This window comes from Gorilla gorilla, chromosome 9 (genome assembly GCF_029281585.2).
Source record: "Gorilla gorilla gorilla isolate KB3781 chromosome 9, NHGRI_mGorGor1-v2.1_pri, whole genome shotgun sequence".
NCBI lineage: Eukaryota > Metazoa > Chordata > Mammalia > Primates > Hominidae > Gorilla > Gorilla gorilla.
The window spans coordinates 127,077,510-127,090,774 of record NC_073233.2 but is presented as its reverse complement, the minus strand read 5'-3'; positions in this window follow the sequence as shown (position 1 = coordinate 127,090,774).

Below are 13,265 nucleotides of genomic sequence, written 5' to 3'. Positions count from 1 at the left end.
GCTGGTCTCGAACTCCTGACCTCAAGTGATCCGCCCGCCTCAGCCTCCCAAAGTGCTGGGATTACAGGCATGAGCCACCACACTCAGCAGATTAAGATTTTTTATTCTCAAGAATAGACTATAGGCCAGGCATGGTGGCTCACACCTGTAATCCCAGCACTTTGGGATGCCAAGGTGGGTGGATCACTTTAGGTCAGGAGTTCGAGACCAGCCTGGCCAAGATGGCGAGACCCCATCTCTACTAATATTACAAAAATTAGCTGGGCATGGTGGCTCATGCCTATAATACTTTGGAGGCTAGGGCACAAGAATCACTTGAACCTGGGAGGCGGAGGTTGTAGTGAGCCAAGATCGTGCCACTGCACTCCAGCCTGGGCGACAGAGCAAGACTCTGTCTCAAAAAATAAAATTAAATAAATAAATAAGCCAGACGTGGTGGTGTGTGCCTGTAGTCCCAGCTACTCGGGAGGCTGAGGCAGGAGGATCACTTGAGCCTGGGATGATAAGGCTGCAGTGAGCCATAATCATGCCATTGCATAGACCATACATTCTTACTTCCCAGGTCACACCACGGTTCAGGCTCATTTCCTTCCCCCAGATGAATCTTCCTTTCCTTAGCAAAGGAGGGGAAACTACATTTATTGAATGCCTACTACCTGCTAGGCACATAGCATAGAGATATGGTTGATCTCTGAGTAAGGGGCTAGGCCAGTCTCTTTCTCCACTATATTCCTAGAACTTGGACACAGAAATTGCAGTCAAAACCGGGTGTGGTGGCTCATGCCTGTAATCCCAGCACTTTGGGAGGCTCAGGCAGGAGGATTGCTTGAGCCCAGGATTTTGAGACCAGCCTAGGCAATGTAAGGAGACCCTCTCTCTACAAAAAAAATTAAAAAATTAAAAATTAAAAAAAAGAAAATGTACTCCATAAATACCCATTGACTGAACAGTCTAACCAGTCCTTGTAACAATGTTATGAAGTCAGTATTACTCTTCCATGTTTTAGATAAGGAACTGAAGCTCAGAAATATTAAGTACAAGTATGAAGTACATAGCTAGTGTGATGGATGTAGGGATTCAAATCCAGGTCTCAGTGATTCTAAACCATGGCTTTATCTACGATGTCAAACTTCCTCATTACCTATTGTCACCTTCCCACTTTATAAAGCAGATTTTCTCAGTTGCCCTGAACAGACCTTTCTCATTCTAGGATATAGAACCTTTCCAGCCTTCCAGAGGTCCTAGCACAGACCTTCTCCATCCTAGAGATACTCCCCACTCCCACCACATATCCCCCAAGAGGGACCTTTGATTCCTGAGAACACACACTTCCAACTCCTAGAGTAGACCTTGTAACTCAAGAGCAGTGGTCCTCAAATTTGAGCGCACATCCAAATCATCTAGAGAGCTTGTTAAAACACAGATTAGATTACTGGGCTCCACTCCCAGAGTTTCTGATTCAGTATCTGGGGTGGAGCCAGAGAATTTACATCTCTAATAAGTTCTCAAGTGATGCTGATGCTGCTAGTCCAGGGACCACCTTCTGAGAACCGTTGCTTAAAAGAACCTTCTTTCCTTAGTCTAGACCTCCCATCCCCAGAACAAACCCTCTATTTCTCACCAGACTTTCCCTCAGCGTCCAGGTGGATCCTCCCCTATTCCTCCAAACAGACCTCCTCCCATTCCCTGAGATGGATTCTCCCCTTTCTCTAGGATTCTCCCAACTCCCACCCCAGACCTCCTCACCCCCACCATCAGGACCGAGCCTCCATCCAGGGCATGTTTCCCTAGGCCCAGACGTGTAAGGGTTGATGATAACTGGCTTAAGAGGAGCAAGGCAGAAGCAGAAAATTCCCATCTCAGCTTAGTGCCAGGAGCTAATCTAACAGACACAGGCTGCTGTGGGCAGGGATTTGTGGGAGAAGCAGTTGTTAAGCAGCTTTGTGGGCCTGTGAAAAAAAAGGAGGGTTAACACGGTCCTATGGGAGCTGGAAAGGAATTCGACTGGGGGGATATTGGAACTGACCAGTTCTGCTTCCACCATCCCAGGTCTCTCTTCCACTGTGCCTCCCTTGCCCACCATGACGGTCTGTCACCTCTGGACAGAATGGTTTTAAAGTGTATTTGTTAATGAAGGCCCCCCTGCTGGTCACTTGGAGAGATGCAGCCCAGGACCAGGAAGGAGGGGTGGATAAAGAGGAGACTGACTGCAAACCCCCACCCTGCCCCACCCACTCAGCTGGCTTCAGGGTTCCTGCCGGTATGCAGCAGCAAAGCTCTCCAGTCCTCCTGTGGCTCCCCAAGGCAGAAAGGAAAAATGTGCATAGGCGCTGGAGTGGAGGCCGTGGAGGGGTAACTATTGATTGCCTCTCCCGACCCCTCAGAGACTAGACAGAGTCTCTGCTGTTGCTTTTTTAAAAAATTATAGGCTGGGCGCAGTGGCTCACGCCTGTAATCCCAGCACTCTGGGAGGCTGAGGCGGATGGATCACCTGAAATCAGGAGTTCAAGACCAGCCTGGTCAACATGGTGAAACACTGTCTCTACTAAAAAATACAAAAATTAGCCAGGTGGGTGGCACATGCCTGTAATTCCAGCTACTTGGGAGGCTGAGGTAGGAGAATCACTTGAACCTGGGAGGCAGAGGTTGCAGTGAGCAGAGATCGCGCCACTGCACTCCAGCCTGGATGACAAGAGTGAAACTCCATCTCAAAAAAAAAAATTATAATAACAACGAAACAAAATCAAGCAATTTTGAAGTGAATTTTAAAAGTGCAGTGTTGCCGGGCGCTGTGGCTCACGCCTCTAATCCCAGCACTTCAGGAGGCCAAGACGGGCAGATCACAAGGTCAAGAGGTCGAGACCATCCTGGCTAACATGGTGAAACCCCGTCTCTACTAAAAATACAAAAAATTAGCCGGGCGTGGTGGTGGGCGCCTGTAGTCCCAGCTACTCAGGAGGCTGAGGCAGGAGAATGGCATGAACCCAGGAGGCGGAGCTTGCAGTGAGCCAGGATCGTGCCACTGCACTCCAGCTTGGGCCACAGAGCGAGACTCTGTCTCAAAAAAAAAAAAAAAAAGAAATAAAAATAAAATAAAATAAAAGCGCAGTGTTTGTCTCTCCCTCTCTCTCCTGCTATGTACCACCATTTCCTTTGATAATTATGTACCACCATTTCCTTTGATAAGAAGAAACTGGGGTTCTCCAAAGCTGCAGAATGCCAAGGGTCTCTGCCGAAGTCTCTTATCTCTTTTTCTTCCTTCTCTTAAAACTTGAACTCACACCACACCTCTTGGCTGTATCTTTTGGGTGGAACCAGCCTTACAGATCAGGTGTCTCCCCAGCTTTTCTCTGGGCCCTGTTCTCCTACCCCTAATACTGGGTTGAGAATACACAGAAATAAACAAACTCAGTTTCTCTTACTATACTCTCACAACACACTTCTGATGCCAGATGTATGGGTGTTTTGCCCCACACTTTAAGCAAGCAATCAATTCTGCAGTGGACACCAGCTGGTTGTCCTCTAATTCAATTCAATTCCAACACTACCTGCCTGGAGATAGTGTCAGATGCCACAGGTTGAGGGCTCAGTCCCACAGACTACCCCCCACTTCCAATGCTAATCACAAGCCGCAGGTTGTTTCTGTTCATGCTTCTGACCAACTGGCTATAAATCAGGGTTCCCTCAACTCCCTCACTGGGTTTGATTAATTTGCTAGGGTGGCTAATAGAACTTGGGGAAACACTTTACTTTCATTTATCAGCTTATTATAAATGATATTACACAGAATACAGACAAAGAGAGGCAATGGGTGAGGCATGTGGGAAGAGGAGAGAAGTGGAGAACTTCCTTTTTTTTTTTTTTTTTTTTTTTAGACGGAGTCTAGTTCTGTCGCCCAGGGTGGAGTGCAGTGGCGCGATCTTGGCTCACTGCGAGCTCCGCCTCCCAGGTTCACGCCATTCTCCTCCCTCAGCCTCCCGAACAGCTGGGACTACAGGCGCTTGCCACCATGCCCAGCTAATTTTTTTGTATTTTTAGTAGAGACGGGGTTTCACCGTGTTAGCCAGGATGGTCTTGATCTCTTGACCTTTTGATCCACCCGCTTCGGCCTCCCAAAGTGCTGAGATTACAGGTGTGAGCCACCGCGCCCGGGCTTCTTTTTTTTTTTTTTTTTTTTTTGAGACGAAGTCTTGCTGTCGCCCAGGCTAGAGTGCAGTGGTGTGATCTCAGCTCACTGCAACCTCCGCCTCCCGTGTTCAAATGATTCTCCTGTCTCAGCCTCATGAGTAGCTGGGATTACAGGTGCATGCCGCCACGCCCGGCTAATTTTTGTATTTTAGTAGAGACGGGGTTTCACTGTGTGCTCAGGCTGGTCTCGAACTCCTGAGCTCAGGCAATCCGCCCACCTCGGCCTCCCAAAGTGCTAGGATTACAGGCGTGAGCCACCGCGCCCGGTAAGAGGGTGGAGAACTTCTATGCACTCTCCAAGAACCCTCCAGGAACTCCAGGAACCTCCACATGTTCAGCTATCCAGAAGCTCTCTGAACCTCCTTTGAGTTTTTATGGAGGCTCATTACATAGGCATGGTTGATTAAATCATTGGTCATTGGTGATCAACTCAACCTTCAGCCCCTCTCCCCTTCCTGGTGGTTGTGGGGTGGAGCTGAAAGTCTCACCCTTCTAATTCTGCCTTGGTCTTTCCAATGATCAGCGCCCATCCTGAAGCTACCTAGGTGCTGCCAGCCCTCAATCAACTCATTGGGTCACAAAAAGACACTTACACTGTGAAGAGTCCAAGGATTTTAGAAGTTGTATGCCAGGAAATGAGGAAAAAGACCAAATATTGTACATTTGTACAGTCGTCCCTCAGTATCTGTGGGAGATTGGTTCCAGGACTCCCCTTGGATATCAAAGTCCACAGATGTTCAAGTCCCAATATAAAATGGTATAGTATTTCCACATAACCCGTGCACAGCCTCCCATATACTTTATATTTTTTAATTTCATGTATTAAAGCAGACTTTATAGTAGTTTTGATCTGATCTTTGAAAGCTGGCTTTGAATTCCCTGCACACGTACATAAATATTACGTATAATATTTATATATTATATATACTTATATAAAAATATATATTTATATATTTTATATATACTTATATATTATATATACTTATACATACATAAGTATGTACTTACATATTTATATATACTTAAATATATACTTACATATTATATATACTTATATAATATATACTTACATATAATATATACTTATATAATATATACTTATATATAATATATACTTATATAATATATACTTATATATATTATATATATATATTTTGAGACAGTCTTATTGTGTCACCCAGGCTGGAATGCAATGGTGTGATCTCGGCTCACTGCGATCTCAGCTCACTGTGATCTCTACCTCCTGGGCTCAAGCAATCCTCCTGTCTCAGCCTCCTGAGTAGCTGGGATCACAGGCACGTGCCGCCATGCCCAGCTAAGTTTTGAATCTTTAGTAGAGACGGGGTTTTGCCATAATGGCCAGGCTGGTCTTGAACTGCTCAAGTGATCTGCCCACTTCAGCCTCCCAAAGTGCTAGGATTACAGGCATGAGCCACTGCACCCGGCCCTTCCCATATACTTTAAATCGTCTCTAGATTAGTTATAATACCTAATACTATGTAAATGCTATGTGAATAGTTGTTATACTATTCTGTATATTTTTAGGGAATAATGACAAGAAAAAAAAGTCTGCACACGTTCAATACAGATGCACCTGCCATTTTTTTTTCTGAATATTTTCAATCCGAAGTTGGTTGAATCCATGGATGTGAAACCCACGGATATGGAGGGCCAACTGATATGTTTCACAGTATCATAAAGATCCACCTCACTGATGGGTGGGTCAGAAAGGTCACTCCTAGTAGGCATTCAAAATGCCTTATTTCTCTTGGTCTATTCTATTCCAATGACCTGTCTCCCTTTAGCAGCCTACTTCCCTGTGGACGTACTCTAGACTCTGAATAGCTCCATTTAAAAATGTCCCCTTTCTGGGAACGCTAGTACACTGTTGGTAGAAATGTAAATTAGTACAACCACTGTAAAAAACAGTATGGGACGGGCACGGTGGCTCACGCTTGTGGTCCCAGCACTTTGGGATGCCGAGGCAGGCAGATTACTTGAGGTGAGGAGTTCAAGACCAGCCTGGCCAACATGGTGAAACTCCGTCTCTACTAAACATACAAAAAATTAGCCGGGCATGGTGGCATGTGCCTGTAATCCCAGCTACTTGGGAGGCTGAGGCAAGAGAATTGCTTGAGCCCAGGAGATGGAGGTTGCAGCAAGCCAAGATTGTGCCACTGCACCCCGGCCTGGGCGACAGAGTGAGAATCCGTCTCAAATAAAAAAAAAAAAAATCAGTATGAAAGTTTCTCAAAAAACTAAAAATAGACCTACCATATGATCCGGCAATCCTACTGCTGGGTATATATCCAAAAGAAAGGAAATCAGTATATCAGGGAGATATCTGCACTCCCATGTTCATTGCAGTACTATTCACAATAGTCAAGAAATGGAATCAACTTCAGTGTCCATCAGTGGATGAATGGATAAAGAAAATATAGTACATACACACAGTGGAATATTATTCAGCTATAAAAAAGAATGAAATTTGTCCAGGCACGGCAGCTCACGCCTGTAACCCCAGCACTGTGGGAGGCCGAGGCAGGTGGATCACCTGAGGTCAGGAGTTCGAGACCAGCCTGGCCAACATGGTGAAACCCCATCTCTACTAAAAATACAAAAATTAGCTGGGCGTGGTCATGCACACTTATAATCCCAGCTCCCTGGGAGGCTGAGGCAGGAGAATTGCTTGAACCCGGGAGGTGGAGGTTGCAGTGAGCCAAGATCGTGCCACTGCGCCACTGCACCCTGTCCTGGGCAACAGAGCCAGACTCTTGTCTCAAAAATAAAAATAAAAATAGGTAGGGAGCGGTAGCTTATGCCTGTAATCCCAGCACTTTGGGAGGCCAACGCGGGTGGATCACCTGAGGTCAGGAGTTCGAGACCAGCCTGGCCAACATGGCAAAACCCCGTCTCTATTAAAAATACAAAAAATTAGCTGGGCATGGTAGCAGGTGCCTGTAATCCCAGCTACTTGGGAGGCTGAGGCAGGAGAATTGCTTGAACCTGGGAGATGGAGTTGCAGTGAGCCAAGATCACACCACTGCACTCCAGCCTGGGCTACAGAGCGAGACTCTGTCAAAAAAATAAAAATAAATAAATAAAAATAAAAAGAATGAAAGTCTGTCATTTGCAGCAACATAGATGGAACTGGAGGACATTGTGTTAAGTGAAATAAGCCAGGCACAGAAAGACAAATATCTCATGTTCTTACTCATATGTGGGAGCTAAAAAAGTTGATCTCATGAAGGTGGAGAGTAGAATGATGGTTACCAGAGGCTAGGAAGGGTAGTGAAGTGAAGGGTGGGGGATGAAGAGATTGGTTAATGACTACAAAAATATAGTTAGATGGAAGGAATAAGTTCTAGCATTCTACAGCACAGTAGGGTGATTCTAGTTAACAGCAGCTTATTGTATATTTCTTTTTCTTTTTCTTTTTCTTTTTTTGAAATGGAGTCTCGCCCTGTCATCCAGGCTGTAGTGCAATGGTGCAATCTCAGCTCACTGCAACCTCCGCCTCCTGGGTTCAAGCGATTCTCCTGCCTCAGCCTCCTGAGTAGCTGGGATTACAGGCGAGCGCCACCATGCCCAGCTAATTTTTTGTATCTTTAGTAGAGATGGGATTTCACCATGTTGGCCAGGCTAGTCTCGAGCCCCTGACCTCGTGATCGCCCACCTCGATCTCCCAAGGTGCTGGGATTACAGGAGTGAGCCACTCTGCCTGGCCACTTATTGTATATTTCAAAACAGCTAGAAAAGGATTTGAAATGTTCCCAACACGAAGAAATGATAAATGTTTGAGGTGATGGATATCCTAATTACCTTGATCCCACATTGTATGCATGTATCAAAATATCACATATTACCCATAAATATGTATACTTATTATGTATCAATTAAACAAAAGTTCCCTTCTTGACCACAAACTTTCCTTTCTGCCCACTAATCTTCAGAAGCCTCACTGGAACCTCCAGTGGTGTGACTGTAACTGCTGTGCTACCTCCAGCTTCCTAGGCCCTCACCGTCCAGTCTGGACTTCATGATCCATCTCTAGCTGCTCTAATTGCCTTGCTCCTTGGCCCTGTGCAACCCATGTCCTGGCCACCACGCCATTGCTGTGATACACCCAGTGGTCTGTTTTCTGTTTTTGTTCCAAGGGTGCTCCTGTCTGCTGAAAAAAAAAAAAATTCTATGGTTGTATTGAAGTTGCCCCTGCCTGATCTTGGTCTTCAATTTCAGCTGGGTCGTCAGGTCTTCAGTCTCATTCTTATATCTGTTAATGGCATTTCTAAAATGTGTCAATTTGTATAAATCCTTAATCCAACAGAGTATCTTCAATAACTTTAATTCCTACTTTATCAATGAAATAGAGACCACCAAGCATGAAATCCCCCTTATGCCTATGAACAAAATCCATATCCACTCCCATTCCTACCTTCTTCTCTCTACTCCATTCCTTTCCAAGTTTTATTTATCTACTTGTTCTCTATATTCTTCCCACCCCAAATCTAGGGGCTTTACCCTATCAAATATCCTCTCTCCTGTATTTTTCTTTTTGTTGTTGTTGTTGTTGTTGTTGCTGTTTGTTTTTTTAGACAGAGTCTGGCTCTGTTGCCCAGGCTAAAATGCAGTGGCACGATCACAATTCAATGTAGCCTGGACCTCCCAGGTTCAAGCCATCCTCCCATCTCAGCTTCCCGAGTAGCTGGGATTATAGGCACGTACCACCATGCCCTGCTTTTTGTAGTTTTTTGTAGTTTGGGTTCTGCCATGCTGCCCTGGCTGGTCTCGAACTCGCGGGCTCAAGCAATCCTCTCACCTCTGCCCCTGCCTCTGCCTCTGCCTCCCAAAGTGCTGGGATTACAGGCATGAGCCACCGCACCAGGCTTCTCTTGTATTTTTGAAATCTGCTCTCACTGGCTTCTTCCCCTTGGCCTCTAGTCTCTTCCCCTCAGGAAATTAGCCTTAAGTTCCACGAGGGTGGGGACATCCCCATTCCTTTCCAAGTTTCATCTACTTTCTTGTCCTCCACATTCCCTCCCCAGCCAAGAAATCCAAGCTATTTAGCATGGTATGAAGAAGCTTTCACCATCTCCTCCACCCTTCCCTCTCAGCCTTAAGTCTCTCTGCTACTGTACATGAAACGGATATGTTCCTCATTTGATTCCTGATCTTGAGCAAAATTCATTTATTCATTTAACATGCATTGAGTGTCCAAATTCACTAGGTCATAATCTTACAGTAATTATTTATTCCCCATGACCATTCATCATTCCTCTCTCTTCTCATCTTGGAGAAATCATTTTTCTTTTTCTTTCTTTTTTTTTTCTTTTTTGAGACACCGTTCTGTCATCCAGGCTGGAGTGCAGTGGCACAATCACAGCTCACTGCAGCCTCAACTTCCCCAGGCTCAGGCAATTCTCTCACCTCAGCCTCCCAAGTAGCTGGGACTACAGGCATGCACCACCACGCCTGGGCTAAATTTTTGTATTTTTTGTAGAATTGGGGTTTCGTCATGTTGCTCAGGCTAGTTGCGAATTCCTGGGCTCAAGCCATCCACCCACCTCGGCCTCCCAAAGTGCTGGGATTATAGGCATGAGCCACTGCACCTGGCCTCTTTTTCAATTTTCCTTTTTAGTTGACACTTTTTTTTTTTTTTTTTTTTGAGACAGTCTTGGTCTGTCGCCCAGGCTGGAGTACAGTGACGTGATCTCAGCTCACTCCAACCTCTGCCTCCCAGATTCAAGCAATTCTCCTGCCTCAGCCTCCTGAGTAGCTGAGACTACAAGCATGTGCCACCATGCCCAACTAATTTTTGTATTTTTAGTAGAGACAGGGTTTCCCCATGTTGGCCAGACTGGTCTCGAACTCCTGACCTCAAGTGATCCGCCCACCTCGGCCTCCCAAAGTGCTAGGATTACAGGCGTGAGCCACCATACCCGGCCATAGTTGACACTTTTTTATATCCACCCAGTTCTTCTAAGTCCTCTGTGGTTGTGGACTTGCCACAAATAAGAGAAAAGAAGTTATCTGCTTCCAACTCCTGGACCACCTGCCTTCTCTCCTATCCCTACCCCCTTTAAGGAAGACTAAGACAGGGTGTCTCCTTAATCTTCAGACACCATGATGCTGGGACGAGGGTTGACTCTAGGTGAAATTCTAAGGCAACCAAATTAGTATCATCACCCTCCTCCCTCCAGGAGCCCACTGCCACCCACCACAGCCTTTAGTATCCTTCCAGAGGCCTCTGGCTGCCTAGACTACTCAACAATGACCCCTCACTCCTGGTCCAGTACTTTCTAAGCCATGCATACTGAGTCCAGGATCCCAAGTCACCCCTCCTCCTAGGGAATGGAATCACATGGTAACGGACCAGAATCTCTTCTGCTGTCTCCATGGTCCAGATAGAGCAATGCGATTTGGTGTGGGCATGACTGAGAAGACTAGTAGGGAAGGTCCTTTTCATAGAATGCTAGCCTGCTCCCGAAGACACTGCTCATGGAAGAATGGATAAAGTCATTAGTGCTGCATTACTCAAGGGACACCCCACGCCAGTGCTTAGACACCAGCAAAACAAGGGAACTCAAAAATAAAAGAAAAAATTAGAAACAGAATTTGATAGTTAATCTATATACAGTATATGTTTTAAGTATAATCATGTTGAACTTTAAATGTTTCATGGCTTAATATTTTCATTCTGATTACATATGAAAAATGGGACACCACAATCTTTTCAGAGTTTAGAACCTTTAAAGTCTTCATCTAGTCTTGGTTAGGTAGAAGGTCTCTTCCTGGATGAAACCTTTCCTGATCCCTTGCCCAGGTAGTACCATTACTCCTATTTGGAGCCTTCTAAATGTACCCTGATTAACTTCTATCACTCAGCTTACCTAGTCTTTCCTTGCTTCTGCATTGCAAGTCCCTCCAGGGAAGGTCCTGGGTTTTATTCATCTTTGTATCCTTAGCACCTGTGCCTGGACTATAGTAGGAACTCAATAAATGGCTGATGGGATTAATGAAGAGATCTTTTTCTTTCCACAAATAGACACACACAGTTTTTCTTTTATTTATTTATTTATTTGAGACGGAGTCTCGCTGTGTCGCCAGGCTGGAGTGCAGTGGCATGATCTCGGCTCACTGCAACCTCAGCCTCCCGGGTTCAAGCAATTCTCCTGCCTCAGCCTCCCAAGTAGCTGGGACTACAGATGTGTGCCAGCACGCCCAGCTGATTTTTAAATTTTTAGTAGAGACGGGGTTTCACCATGTTGGCCAGGATGGTCTCCATCTCTTGACCTTGTGATCCGCCCGCCTCAGCCTCCCAAAGTGTTGGGATTACAGGCGTGAACCACTGCATCCGGCCTTAGTTTTTCTAGTAATAGAATTAGGTCTTACAAAAAAAGGCCCAGAGATCCTTTTTGGGCAGCTTCCTGTCCCCAAAACTATTTCCTTGACCTCTCCAGCATAGCAGTAGACCATAAAAATGGACACAGGGTGCTAAGAAGTAGCTGAACCAGATTAAATGATGATTCTTATTTTGGGAGGTTTCAATCTCTTTGATAATCTAGCAAAAAACAGATCCTTTCCCCAGGAAAATGCACATTCAGACACACAATTTTCTAGTTTGGTTCCTGGACCACTTGATTGCCTCCCTTCCCTGGGAGGCTTCCCAATCCACTCTCCACCCCCCAGCTTCCTTCCCACTCCCAGGTAAAGAACCCCTACCCTAGAGGCACTGGGTTCTTTTTTTTTTTTTTTTAAATAAAAATTCATACTTTATTAATTTTTTTTTTTAATTGATCATTCTTGGGTGTTTCCCGCAGAGGGGGATTTGGCAGGGTTACAGGACAATAGTGGAGGGAAGGTCAGCAGATAAATAAGTGAACAAAGTTCTCTGGTTTTCCTAGGCAGAGGACCCTGCGGCCTTCCGCAGTGTTTGTGTCCCTGGGTAACCGAGATTAGGGAGTGGTGATGGCTCTTAACGAGCATGCTGCCTTCAAGCATCTGTTTAACAAAGCACATCTTGCACCGCCCTTAATCCATTCAACCCTGAGTGGATACAGCACATGTTTCAGAGAGCACAGGGTTGGGGGTAAGGTCACAGATCAACAGGATCCCAAGGCAGAAGAATTTTTTCTTAGTACAGAACAAAATGAAAAGTCTCCCATGTCTACCTCTTTCTACACAGACACGGCAACCATCCGATTTCTCAATCTTTTCCCCACCTTTCCCCCCTTTGTATTCCACAAAACCGCCATTGTCATCATGGCCCGTTCTCAATGAGCTGTTGGGTACACCTCCCAGACGGGGTGGTGGCCAGGCAGAGGGGCTCCTCACTTCCCAGTAGGGGCGGCCGGGCAGAGGCGCCCCTCACCTCCCGGACGGGGCAGCTGGCCGGGCGAGGGGCTGACCCCCCCACCTCCCTCCCGGACGGGGCGGCTGGCCGGGCGGGGGGCTGACCCCCCCACCTCCCTCCCGGACGGGGCGGCTGGCCGGGCGGGGGGCTGACTCCCCCATCTCCCTCCCGGACGGAGCGGCTGGCCGGGCAGAGGGGCTCCTCACTTCCCAGTAGGGGCGGCCGGGCAGAGGCGCCCCTCACCTCCTGGACGGGGCGGCCGGCCAGGCGGGGGGCTAACTCCCCCACCTCCCTCCTGGACGGGGCGGCTGGCCGGGCGGGGGGCTGACCCCCCCACCTCCCTCCCAGACGAGGTGGCTGCCGGGCGGAGACGCTCCTCACTTCCCAGATGGGGTGGCTGCTGGGCGGAGGGGCTCCTCACTTCTCAGACGGGGCGGTTGCCAGGCAGAGGGTCTCCTCACTTCTCAGACGGGGCGGCCGGGCAGAGACGCTCCTCACATCCCGGACGGGGCGGCAGGGCAGAGGTTCTCCCCACATCTCAGACGATGGGCGGCCGGGCAGAGATGCTCCTCACTTCCCAGATGTGATGGCGGCCGGTAAGAGGCGCTCCTCGCTTCCTAGATGGGATGGCAGCCGGGCAGAGACGCTCCTCACTTTCCAGACTGGGCAGCCAGGCAGAGAGGCTCCTCACATCCCAGACGATGGGCGGCCAGGCAGAGACGCT